The sequence below is a fragment of the Salvelinus namaycush genome, chromosome 23 (genome assembly GCF_016432855.1).
Source record: "Salvelinus namaycush isolate Seneca chromosome 23, SaNama_1.0, whole genome shotgun sequence".
Lineage (NCBI taxonomy): Eukaryota > Metazoa > Chordata > Actinopteri > Salmoniformes > Salmonidae > Salvelinus > Salvelinus namaycush.
Genome location: NC_052329.1, coordinates 17,973,927 through 17,986,926, shown reverse-complemented (window position 1 = coordinate 17,986,926; position 13,000 = coordinate 17,973,927). Strand labels below are relative to the sequence as shown.

The 13,000-nt window shown below is 43.3% G+C and overlaps 1 protein-coding gene across 3 annotated transcripts in view; it reads right to left on the bottom strand.

Annotated features, from left to right (window-relative positions):
* LOC120018136 (CMP-N-acetylneuraminate-beta-galactosamide-alpha-2,3-sialyltransferase 4-like) overlaps positions 1-2,176 on the bottom strand; it is a 39,090-nt gene extending 36,914 nt beyond the window's left edge. For 2 of the 3 annotated variants that reach the window (XM_038961147.1, XM_038961146.1), the window contains exon 1: positions 1,872-2,176. The gene's annotated coding sequence lies outside the window, so the exon portion shown is untranslated. The remainder of the gene's footprint in view (positions 1-1,871) is intronic. The other variant, XM_038961148.1, reaches the window with a different exon arrangement.
* Positions 2,177-13,000: the final 10,824 nt, after the last annotated feature.

Below are 13,000 nucleotides of genomic sequence, written 5' to 3'. Positions count from 1 at the left end.
AATTTTCAACAACGCTATCTTTAAAGTATAATTAGGCCTGTTTTGAAAGTAAAGCAAATCTGCACAAACATGATGCACCGATGTTATGACAAACCATATGAGTTAACCAATTTGAACCAAGCCTCAAATTGAATTAAACAGAGCAATGTTATGCATAGCTATACATAGCTCAAAACGTGGATATTTTATAATAATGGCTGTAGAATGAGGAAACCTAATCTAGATAAGGAGATTGACCTATGCCTATTATGAAACAAGAACCCCTTGTGATTGCCAGTCTATTGAGACAATTGGCATGGCTACTTGTATTGTATTATGTTATTTGATAATAGCCATCCTACACCAAATGAGTTGTATTGTGAATATACTGGGCATGGATCAGTTGCATGCAGTCATATTCTTGGCTAATTGGGAGTGTGACTTTCATTTAACTATTTTTGAAACCCATCCCATGAGAATGAATGTCATTCCAGTTAATCTGTTCTGTTATGTTTAATCAAATCTGACTAACCTAGTGCACTGCTTGCTATGAATTCTCTGATATGTCTTCGCTTGTTTAGGTAAAAATATAAATGATGTCCTGTTTAGAACACTGACAAGTAAAGAGCATAAAAAAACATTGTTGCTTAACCTGATTGGGCCACCCAGGCCTACGCCCCTGTTTTTGATTAGTTTATGAGTAAACTCGCCAATGCAACCAATTGAGTTAGGCCGTGTAAACGCAGCCATGGTGTACTGGTCAGAGGATTGAATCTATTGAAGTTAACATTGGTAATCTCATTATGCACTAACTACGCTACTCTTTTTATAACCAGTCATACCTTTCGATACTAGGACCCACTAGTGGGCTGACCTACAAGAAACTGAACATGCACTGTGTGTTGCTGTATAAGACTATAGGCATATACATTTATCAGTGTTTTTTTTATCATGCTTTGGCCTAATCCAAGAATGCTGAGGACACTAAAGTCATTAATAGAAAACAAGACTGTCAGCACTCTTACAATTAAAGTCAGAAAAAAATATAGCTTAACAGTTTTACATTTTCACTGTTGTGTGGAGCTTCACCAGTTTGTTATCTTTCACAGACAAAACAATGATTTAGCTGAATATAACACAATGGACATTGCATGTTGCTCAACATGCATGACAGTTTGCGTACAGTCATAACTGCCAAGGCCAACCTCATTGCACTCCATTTCATGGGCCAGATTTCATTTCAGCAGGGGGCAACTCACAACATGTCCCTGCTGACAGACAGGCAGCATGTGAGGAATCAAACTCAGAATAGACGTTCTCGTGATTCTGTTAACAGACTGCTTAGGGAGACTATAGAGAAGTGAAAATGAAAGGATAACATCTTCCACCATCCCTGACTCATAATGTTACAACTTCCAAACATTTTGCAAACTTTCCTAAAACAATTGTGAAGCCATCAAACTGCCATGTTGCACTTGTTTTTCACTTTACATTTGTTAAGTATTTCCAACAAAATACGACTTTGTTAATCATTCATAAAAACGACCAAGTTGAGTGTGCCCTGTTTCTGTCTCAATTGATGTGCTGTAACTTGGCAACCAAGCAACAGCATAAAATGGACAAATTGGTTATTAGCTACAAAGTATTAATCCTATGCTAAACAGATCGATTCGCAAACGGATGTCAAAGTAAGTTCAGAAAAGTATACATTGAGCATTTTGATTTAAGAACTTTTAAATTATAATTTAAATAGGTTTTAGTTGCCTCTATGCGATTGCAGGGCATGCAGCCACTATTTCCTGAATTATTAAAATGAGCCAGCTAAATCACAATATTTGACAGCTGTGGTTGATAGAAGAAAAACTTGAAAAAGCAAATGGGAATTCACTTACCAGAAATGTAGTTAACAAATGTGGCAATCCGAAGCACAAGCAGAATAGCATAGGCATATAAGAGAACGTTAGAGTTTAACGTTACTATCTCTGAGATGCAAGAAATAGGCGTTTTTATGCGCCAAGTGGGAGGCGCCGTGGTATCCGTTTCAATGATTAGGGCTACACGACTTGAAAACATGGACACATACCACATTTAAGAAGCAAAAACTTTTTCATATCAAATTCATAATTTGTTGGCAATAATCTAACGGGCTGCTAACTCCGCAGGCAGAGTGAACGGTCCATTGGAATGAAGTCAGTACAACGCCTACCCTTTTTCAAAATGTTTCTTTTTGGCACATGCGCAGCGCATGCAGTTCTTGAGCCATTGACTTACAGAAAAAGTTTCATCAATTTATTGATAGAATGCTGTCTGTATTTAAAGAAGTTCTGAAGTAAGTACAATTAAATGTGCTTTTTTTCTGTGAACTACAAACAGTTTCACACATTCTCAAGTCATCATATTTTATAATAGCCTATTTCTTTATATTTATTCAACAAAAAATATATATTTTAGTGTGATGAGAAAATGGCAACGCCCACATTTGACAGTATTGGATTTGTTTTGTCTGATATAACTAGTGGGCAGCTTTTGTCCTTGAGCCTGAGTGAGTAGGCTGCTTCCCAAAGGGAAGAAATACCCAGTACTCTCTCATTTGTGGATGAGACCCATGAGCAGGTTTAGCTCTTGAACAATATGCCAACATATTTGAGTGAAGTGAGAATATTTCAGCGCTAGGTCAGGTTGGTATTATTACCTGCTGTGTGCACACAGGATTTTTATTTGTAAGGGGAAAAGAGATACTCAAGAGGAATATCTCTTTCATATGTAAATGTTCCTCAACTTCAGAATAAATTTATCATTACCTTCTTGTATTGTATCAAGTTGTAATTTTATGATACTGTAGATGTCTAATGTAACAAAATGGATCCACCCCTGTCCTAAATTTACTGGACTTTGAACTTCTAATTCCTGACATTAGACTACAAACTTTGAAAGCCAATAACCAAATGGAGAGCAAATGTTTGCTTATTCTTTGACCAAGGGCAGTGTCAAAGCCCTGTAAAAAACAGACAGGAGAACCGCCCGTCTCTGCTTGGTTGTAACTGCGTGGGAGAAGTCCGTTTTCCATTTCAGTTTTCACATCACATTTGAAGTGCCAGAAATCTACATCTTGCAGTCTCATCTGTGTGCGTCTTTAGGTGCTTGGCTGTGAATCATCCCTTGAAATGGGTAGAACGTCATTGTAAACAGTTCTTTACTTGGACAGACCAGATTCCTGGGGCTGTATGTATAAAGTGTCTCCGAGTAGGAGCGCTGATTTAGGATCAGTTTAGTCTTTTAGACCACAATGTACAAGATTGAATGGACAGGGGAGACCTGATCCTAGATCAGCATTCCTAAGCTACAGGACTGTTTTGCTAGCACAGACTGGAATATGTTCCGTGATTCCTCAGATGGCATTAAGGAGTACACCACATCAGTCATTGGCTTCATCAATAAGTGCATGAATGACGTTGTCCCCACAGTGACCGTACATACCCCAACCAGAAGCCATGGATTATAGGCAGCGTCCGCCCTGAGCTAAAGGCTAGAGCTTCCGCTTTCAAGGAGCGGGACTCTAACCCGGAAGCTTATAAGAAATCCCACTATGCCCTCCGATGAACCATCAAACAGGCAAAGCATCAATACAGCACTAAGATTTGGCATGGGTCCTCAGATCCTCACAAGGTTCTACAGCTGCACCATCGAGAGCATCCTGACTGGTTGCATCACTGCCTGGTATGGCAACTGTTCAGCCTCCGACCGCAAGGCACTATAGAGGATAGTGCGAACGGCCCAGTACATCACTGTGGCCAAGCTTCCTGCCATCCAGTACCTCTATACCAGACGGTGTCAGAGGAAGGCCCTAAAAATTGTCAAAGACTCCAGCCACCCTAGTCACAGACTGTTCTCTCTGCTACTGCACGGCAAGCGGTACCGGAGCGCCAAGTCTAGGTCCAAGAAGCCATAAGACTCCTGAACATCTAGTCAAATGGCTACCCAGACTATTTGCATTTGCCCCCCCTACCCCACTCTTTACACCACTGCTACTCTCTGTTGTCTCCTATGCATAGTCACTTTAATATCTCTACCTACATGTACATACTACCTCAACTAAGCGGTGCCCATGCACATTGACTCTGTATCGGTACCCCCCTGTATATAGTCTTGCTATTGTTATTTTACTGCTGCTCTTTAATTACTTGTTACTTTTATCTCTTATTCTTATCCGTATTTTTTTTAAACTGCATTGTTGGTTAGGGGCTCGTAAGTAAGCATTTCACTGTAAGGTCTACGTACACCTGTGGTATTCGGCGAATGTGACTAATAAAATTTGATTTGAGTTTGTCTGAGACACTTGATACATAAAGCCCCACGCCCCAGGTTTCAAAGTATCAGAAAGTACTTGATCCATTCACTCATCCGTCACCTACACAACTAAAGTCTCATCCATTAGAGGTCAATTGTTTGCTTTGGCTGTGTAGAGGGAGAGAGCCTGAATCCAGCCCAGTCACTGCAATTAAAAAAGTACAGGTTGCCCCTCCACCCCGTATGATCACCATCTAAACCACAGCTCTGAGTGTTTTTCCATGCTGTTAGTGGTCCCAAACAAAACAGCTAGCCATCATCTGGCCCTAGCTGCTGTAGTCTCTCTGCTTGGTTCATGTGGCAGGCTTCAAGATGCTCACACACAGCTTGTCTCTTATTTGAGGGGTTTTCCTGCTTTTTTTCATGTCCGACTCTTCTCAAATCAAAATCAAATCACATGTCACGAATCCCGCTTCCTGAGTCTGTTTTTGCCTGTGTTCTGTCCTGGAGTGTTTTTTTCCGGTGTCCTGGAACACACCCTGTCTGGTTGCCGGGCGACGTAGCTAGTTGGAAGATCTCTGAGTACCCGCACCTGTATCCCATCAGCTATCTGCACACCTGGTCCTGATCATCACCCCTCCACTTCATAAGCGCTGACCTGACATCCATTCACTGCCGGATCGTTAGCCATGAACAGTATGTCGTGCCAGCGTATCAGCCTCCATTTTGATAGAGTTTGTTTTGTTGTTTTGTACGTCTTGCTTGCCTTGAACTTACCTCTGTTCTCTCTGTCTACAGTCATTTCCCCGGAACACTCATTCCATCCCTACCTGGTCGTCGGTGGCTTCTGTTACTCCCTTGGATCTGCCAATTCAATCCCCTCAACTCAACTCCGCTGCCCGCTCCGCTACCTGGATCTTTCTATCTCTACACTTAAACTTGTAAATAAATACTCACCTTCGTCTTACTCTCCTTGTCCTAGTCTGCTTCTGGGTTCAATTGTAGAAGAAGCGTGACAGAACGATCCGGCCAAACATGAACCCAGCGGACCTGGACTCCGTTTGCCATGCCATTTCCAATCAGGAGAAGATATTGGGACAACACAGTACGGCGCTACAGGAGTTAGCGTTTTCGGTTCAGAACTTCTCTGCTAGTCTGACGAGTATCCAGGCTCGGCTCAGTTTGCCGGCGGATCATCCACCACCTGCTTCACCCCTCTCACCTGCCGCTCCTGGAGCTGTTTCCTTCCGTGAGCCCAATGTTCCGACGCCTGATAAATACGAAGGGGATTTGGGAGGATGCCGTTCATTTCTTATGCAGTGTGGTTTAGTTTTTGATCTGCAGCCCTACTCTTACGCCACAGATAAGGCTAGGATAGCTTTTGTTATTGAACTGCTGCGTGGTAGAGCTCTGGAATGGGCTTCAGCTGTTTGGGAACAACAGGACACCTGCATGGCGTCATACCAGGAGTTCACGGCAGAGATGAGAAAGCTTTTTGACCATCCAGTCCGAGGTAAGGACGCAGATAAGTGTTTGTTCTCTCTTCGCCAAGGAGCTCGTCGCGTGGCAGACTTTGTGATTGAGTTCCGGACATTGGCTGTGGAGAGTGGGTGGAATGAGGAGTCACTACAAGCGGCTTTTTACCAGGGGTTGTCGGAGCAACTCAAGGAGGAGCTGATCTCCTATCCAGAGCCTAGTGACCTGGACAGTTTGGTCAAATTATCTATTCGGGTGGATAATAGAGTCCGAGAGAGAAGGAGGGAGAAGCAGTGGGGTCCGTCCAATCAATCAGCTACTCGGTTACCATTCGGGTCAGGAGGTGGACCGGAACGTGTGGATCATTATTCTCCACACGGGATTAGTGGAGGTGTCTTGCCGCCAGATCCTGAACCCATGCAAGTGGGGCGGTACCGGTTAACTAAGGATGAGCGCCAACGTAGACGTGAGACCAACAGCTGCCTCTACTGTGGTAGCTCGGGACATTACATCTCCGCTTGTCCTCAGCGTCCGTTAAACTGCCCGGCTCGCTAAGTGTGGGAGGACTTTTAGCGAGCCAGTTTCAACCTTCCAAGAACCCTGTCAGACCCCGTTTTCCTGCGACCCTCATGAATAAGAATCAGAGTTTAGCGATGAACGCTTTTATCGATTCAGGTGCCGATGGCAGCTTTATTGATGCCGACTTGGTGGAACAGCTGGGGCTTTCCAAGGAACAATTACCGGAAGCCATTGAAGCAACCACTCTGAACGGCAGTAGTTTGGCACGGATCACTACGAGGACTGAACCGGTTAAGATGTTGTTGTCGGGGAATCATTCAGAGGTTATTTCTTTTTTCATTTTGCCTTCGCCCCATGTTCCTCTGGTTCTTGGTTACCCCTGGCTGAGAGAACACAATCCCTCGTTTGATTGGGTGACGGGTAAGGTAACTAGTTGGAGCATTGAGTGTCATGCTAACTGCCTTAGGACTGCCTGTTCTCATGCTGTTCTCAGTCAGGTCAGTGAGTCTGCTCCCCCTGATTTGTCCCTGGTTCCAGAAACCTATCACGATTTGGGTGAAGTGTTCAGTAAGCAGAAGGCTCTCACTTCCTCCCCACCGACCTGGGTCGAAGAACGGCAAGGCGGACGCCTTGTCCCAGATGTTCTCCAAGACGGAGGAGAGTGGGGTCAAGACTGAGACGATTCTTCCCCAGAACTTTGTCGTGGGAGCCGTTACATGGAGGATTGAGGAGGATGTGATGGCGGCCCTTCGGACGCAGCCCGGCCCCGGTAACGGTCCACCTGGTCGGTTGTTCGTGCCTGAGTCGGTCCGTCCTGCTGTCCTTCAGTGGTTCCACGCCAGCAAGATAGCTTGTCACCCTGGCGTTGCTCGGACTATGGCGCTACTGCGCAGACGATTTTGGTGGCCTGCCATGGGAAAAGATACCCGGAGGTTTGTTGCCGCTTGTCCTGTTTGTGCGCAGAATAAGAGTACCAATCGGCCCAGCTCTGGACTTCTTCACCCCCTACCTATTCCCCGGCGACCTTGGTCGCATCTGGCTCTGGAATTGGTCACGGGGTTGCCTCCTTCTCCTTGTCCTTCTCCTCGTCCTCCTCCTCGTCCTCCTCCTCGGATGATCGGAGGTGGTCCTGCCTACACGGTGCGCCGCATCATGGACTCCAGACGGCGGGGTCAAGGATTCCAGTATCTCGTGGATTGGGAAGGATATGGTCCTGAGGAGAGGAGTTGGATTCCTCGGCGTCAGATCGTTGATGCTGACCTGCTTCGTGACTTCTACCGCCTCCACCCTGGCGCTCCGGGTAGTACGCCCGGTGGCGTTCGTCGGAGGGGGGGTACTGTCACGAATCCCGCTTCCTGAGTCTGTTTTTGCCTGTGTTCTGTCCTGGAGTGTTTTTTCCGGTGTCCTGGAACGCACCCTGTCTGGTTGCCGGGCGACGTAGCTAGTTGGAAGATCTCTGAGTACCCGCACCTGTATCCCATCAGCTATCTGCACACCTGGTCCTGATCATCACCCCTCCACTTCATAAGCGCTGACCTGACATCCATTCACTGCCGGATCGTTAGCCATGAACAGTATGTCGTGCCAGCGTATCAGCCTCCATTTTGATAGAGTTTGTTTTGTTGTTTTGTACGTCTTGCTTGCCTTGAACTTACCTCTGTTCTCTGTCTACAGTCATTTCCCCGGAACACTCATTCCATCCCTACCTGGTCGTCGGTGGCTTCTGTTACTCCCTTGGATCTGCCAATTCAATCCCATCAACTCAACTCCGCTGCCCGCTCCGCTACCTGGATCTTTCTATCTCTACACTTAAACTTGTAAATAAATACTCACCTTCGTCTTACTCTCCTTGTCCTAGTCTGCTTCTGGGTTCAATTGTAGAAGAAGCGTGACATCATATGCGCCAAATACACCAGGTGTAGACCTTACTGTGAAATGCATCCTTACACGCCCTTAACCAACAATGCAGTTTTAAGAAAAATAAAATGTTTACTAAATATACTAAAGTAATAAAATTTAAAAACACAATAAAATAACAATAACAAGGCTATATACAGGGGTTACCGGTAACGAGTCACTGTGCGAGGATAAAGGTTAGTTGAGGTAATTGAGGTAACATGTACATCTACGTAGGGATAAACTGACTATGCATAGATAATAAACAGCGAGTAGTAGCAGCGTAAAAAGGGGGGTTAAATGAAATAGTCCGTGTAGCCATTTCATTAACTGTTCAGCAGTATTATGGCTTGGGTGTAGAAGCTGTTAAGGAGCCTTTTCGACCTAGACTTGGCGCTCCAGTACCGCTTGCCGTGCGGTAGCAGAGAGAATAGTCTATGGCTAGGGTTGCTTGAGTCTGACAATTTTTAGGGTCTTCCTCTGACACCGCCTGGTATAGAGGTCCTGGCTGGCAGGAAGCTTGGCCCCAATGATGTACTGGGCTGTACACACTACCCTCTGTTGCGCCTTGCGGTCAGATACGGAGCAGTTGCCATACCAGGCGGTGATGCAACCAGTCAGGATACTCTCGATAGTGCAGCTGTAGAACTTTGAGGATCTGAGGATCCCATGCCAAATCTTTTCAGTCTCCTGAGGGGGAATAGGCATTGTCAGGCATTCTTCACGACTGTCTTGGTGTGCTTGGAACATGCTAGTTTGTTGGTGATGTGGACACCAAGGAACTTGAAGCTCTCGACCTGCTCCACTACAGATCAGGTTTTTACTGCTGCACCCTAAAACAAACCAAACACCTCTCCAGGAAGAAACACATATCCCAAACCATCCAAATCTAATCTCATTGTATTGCATCTTCGAGTATTATTTTCCATTTCAAATCAAACAAACTTTCTTACTAGAGCCAATATTTAACGGCTTTCGTTGGTGGAAGGAGAGGAGGACCAAAATGCAGCGTGGTACGTATCCATAATATAATCGAGAAATAATACAAAATAAGAGAATACAAGAGAATAAATGAAAACCGAAACAGTACCGTATGGTGCAAACACTAACACAGGAAACAGGAAACAGGAAACAATCACCCACAAAACAGAATAGAAAACAGGCTACCTAATTATGGCTCCCAATCAGAGACAACGACTGACACCTGCCTCTGATTGAGAACCATACTAGGCCAAACACATAGAAATATAAATACAGAACAAAACATAGAAAAACAACATAGAATGCCCACCCCAACTCACGCCCTGACCAAACTAAAATAAAGACATGGGAAAAAAGGAACTAAGGTCAGAACGTGACACAATAAGCATTCCTGACTAAGGTAATAGTAATTAGGTCATATCTACTGTGTGAAACTTTACCAACTTAAGGGTGTCACGTTTTCCCTCACTGTGGTTTACAAAGGTATTGCTATTGCACATTTCCCTAGCATGTACTTAGAACTTATCATAGAGAGAAAAGCCTAAGTTAGTAGGGAAATGGTGGCCTCTGTAGAAGGTGTATTTTCATATCTCATTGGCATTGTCATAGAGGGAACGATGCTTTATTCTGGAAATGTTATGAGGCAACACAACCTTCTTAGAGTATCTGTGCCTTTCAAAGATTAATCCTGGTTTTCATTTGTGCCAAAGTTGGCTTGGCCCCAAAAAAACACAAAAGGGACCTTTGTGGAGGGCCTTTTACAGAGAGCTTAATTTCAAATGCCTTTTAATCTGCTTTAATCCGTAGCAGAGATCACATCATTAAAATAGATTTTGGAGGGGAAAAGTATTTGTATAACTTGGTATCAATGTCCACCTTGATTATTGATTTAACAAAATTAATTATTAACAGATTTGTTAGAAAAAAGCCCTGCCTTTCACACATACAGTATCACAGGTGCAATGGAAGCAATAAAATAGATAATTGATATTATAAAAATATTATATAATCTGGCTAATTCAATAAGATTACTAAGCATTAATAACTTAATTTGAAAAAAGAAAAACTGTCCTGTTTGTCAGTGTGGTTATTACCAGGACCCTGCCCTTGCCAAAGCCATTTCATCATCCTACCTAAAAGCCTGATCAAAGGTAAATTGCAATGTCCAACTCCAATATAAGCTTAGCTAAAGTCACTTAATGTCAAAAATCATCTGTCTCAGAACCCGAATTACAACACTGCAGGGAAGCCAACAAAAAGCCTGACAAAAAATGTCTCTGGCCAAGGAAAATGTTGATGGTACTTGCAAATAGAGATGAATATGTAAGGCTGCAATACAAATTGATCAAGGATGATGCTTCATGTTATGTGCAGTGTCTGTGCTGATGTGAGGTGTGGTTAGTATTGTGACATTTCAATCTGCTGATTATTTTTTGGAAAAAATACCATTCTCCAGTGATAAAATGTGACAGACATATGTCATCTAGTGGTAGATACTAACAACAAGCCTTTTTCTTTCCTTTCCATTTCAGGTTGGCATTAAACGGCAATATGGCTGACCGGTGGCTTCAAACGCTCTCAATGGCCAATGGATACCATCAGCAATCCAGCATTTATAGGTAATTCATCATAACAAGGATGAATCATCAGCTTTCCTACCTTAAAGGGGAAGTTCACACATTTTAACATGTGGCATTATTTTTACTCTTTCTGTGCTTGTAGTTGATCCCCCTCCAAATATTTTTTTTAATATGTTTTGTTAGAGAGAAAATTGGTTGTCACATTGACTACAATGCATTATGAAAACGTGTCTAAAGTATGTTATAAAATGCTCAAAAACACTCCAAACCAACTCAATCTCATTCTGGATGTCTCTACACTGTTTATGTTTTTTTCCCCCACTGTTCAATAAATCCATGTTTGAATGATGCTATTTACAACAACAAAATTATGCAAATATGGATTTATGGGACAGTGGACATTTTTCTCTCAAATTGAGTGCAGAGACATTATCCAGAATAAGATTCTGATTTAAAGCGTTTCATAACATGCTTCTTTCTACACAATTTCATAATGCATTGTAGTCTTTAGCGAGTGATGAGAGCAAAATGTGATTTCCAATTTTCTCTCTAACAAAACTAAATATATAAAAAACAGTTTGGGCGATCAACAGAAGCACAGAAAGAGTGAAGATAAGGCCACATGTAAAAATGGGTGATCTTCCCCTTTAAGGTAGGAAAGCTGATTATTCATCCTTGTTATGACCAATGACTTATATAAACCCTGGATTGCTATTTGCTATGCATTGGCCATTGAGAGGCTTTGAAGCCACCGGTTGGCCATATTGGCACTCCTTGGTAGGAACAGTCCTCCATAGGAATGAATGGAATTCTACAGTATTTCAACTAAATGTTATGTATTTGACAAAATTGTATTTTAAGTATTTTGTTGATTTTTAAAATGTATTTTATTGAACCTTTATTTAACTAGGCAAGTCAGTTAAGACCAAATTCTTATTTACAATGACGGCCAACCAAAAGGTAAAATGCCTCCTGCAGGGACGGAGGCAAAAAAACAACTCTTAAAAGAAATATAGGACAAAACACAAATCATGACGAGAGATGCCACAACACTAGATAAAGAGAGACCTAAGACAACAACATAGAAAGGCAACAAAATATGACAACACAGCAGGGTAGCAACACAGCATGACAGCAGCACAACATAGTAGCAGCACAGAACATGGTACAAACATTATTGGGCACAGACAACAGCACAAAGGGCAAGAAGGTAGAGACAACAATACATCACGCAAAGCAGCCACAACTGCCAGTAAGAGTGTCCATGATTGAGTCTTTGAATGAAAAGATTGAGATAAAACGGTCCAGTTTGAGTGTTTGTTGCAGCTCGTTCAAGTCGCTAGCTGCAGCGAACTGAAAAGACGAGCGACCCAGGGATGTGTGTGCTTTGGGGACCTTTAACAGAATGTGACTGGCAGAACGGGTGTTGTATGTGTAGGATGAGGGCTGCAGTAGATATCTCAGATATGGGGGAGTGAGGCCTAAGAGGGTTTTATAAATAAGCATCAATCAGTGGGTCTTGCGACAGGTGTACAGAGATGACCACTTTACAGAGGAGTATAGAGTGCAGTGATGTGTCCTATAAAGAGCATTGCTGGCAAATCTGATGGCCGAATGGTAAAGGATATCTAGCCACTCGAGACCACCCTTACCAGCCGATCTATAAATTACTGTAATCTAGCATGGGTAGGATGGTTATCCGAATCAGGGTTAGTTTGGCAGCTGGGGTGAAAGAGGAGCAATGTACGATGGAGAAAACCACGTCTAGATTTAACTTTAGCCTGCAGCTTTGATATTTGCTGAGAGAAGGACAGTGTACTGTCTAGCCATACTCCCAAGTACTTGTATTAAGTGACTACCTCAAGCTCTAAACCCTCAGAGGTAGTAATCACACCTGTGGGGAGAGGGGCATTCTTTTTACCAAACCAAATGACCTTTGTTTTGGAGGTGTTCAGAATAAGGTTAAGGGCAGAGAAAGCTTGTTTTTACACTAAGAAAGCTTTGTTGTAGAGCGTTTATCACAAAATCCAGGGAGGGGCCAGCTGAGTATAAGACTGTATCATTTGCATATAAATGGATGAGAGAGCTTCCTACTGCCTGAGCTATGTTGTTGATGTAATTTGAGAAGAGAGTGGGGCCTAGGATCGAGCCTTGGGGTACTCTCTTGCTGACAGGCAGTGACTGAGACAGCAGATGTTCTGACTTTATACACTGCACTCTTTGAGAGAGGTAGTTAGCAAACCAGACCAAAGACCCCTCAGAGAGACCAATACTCCTTAGCC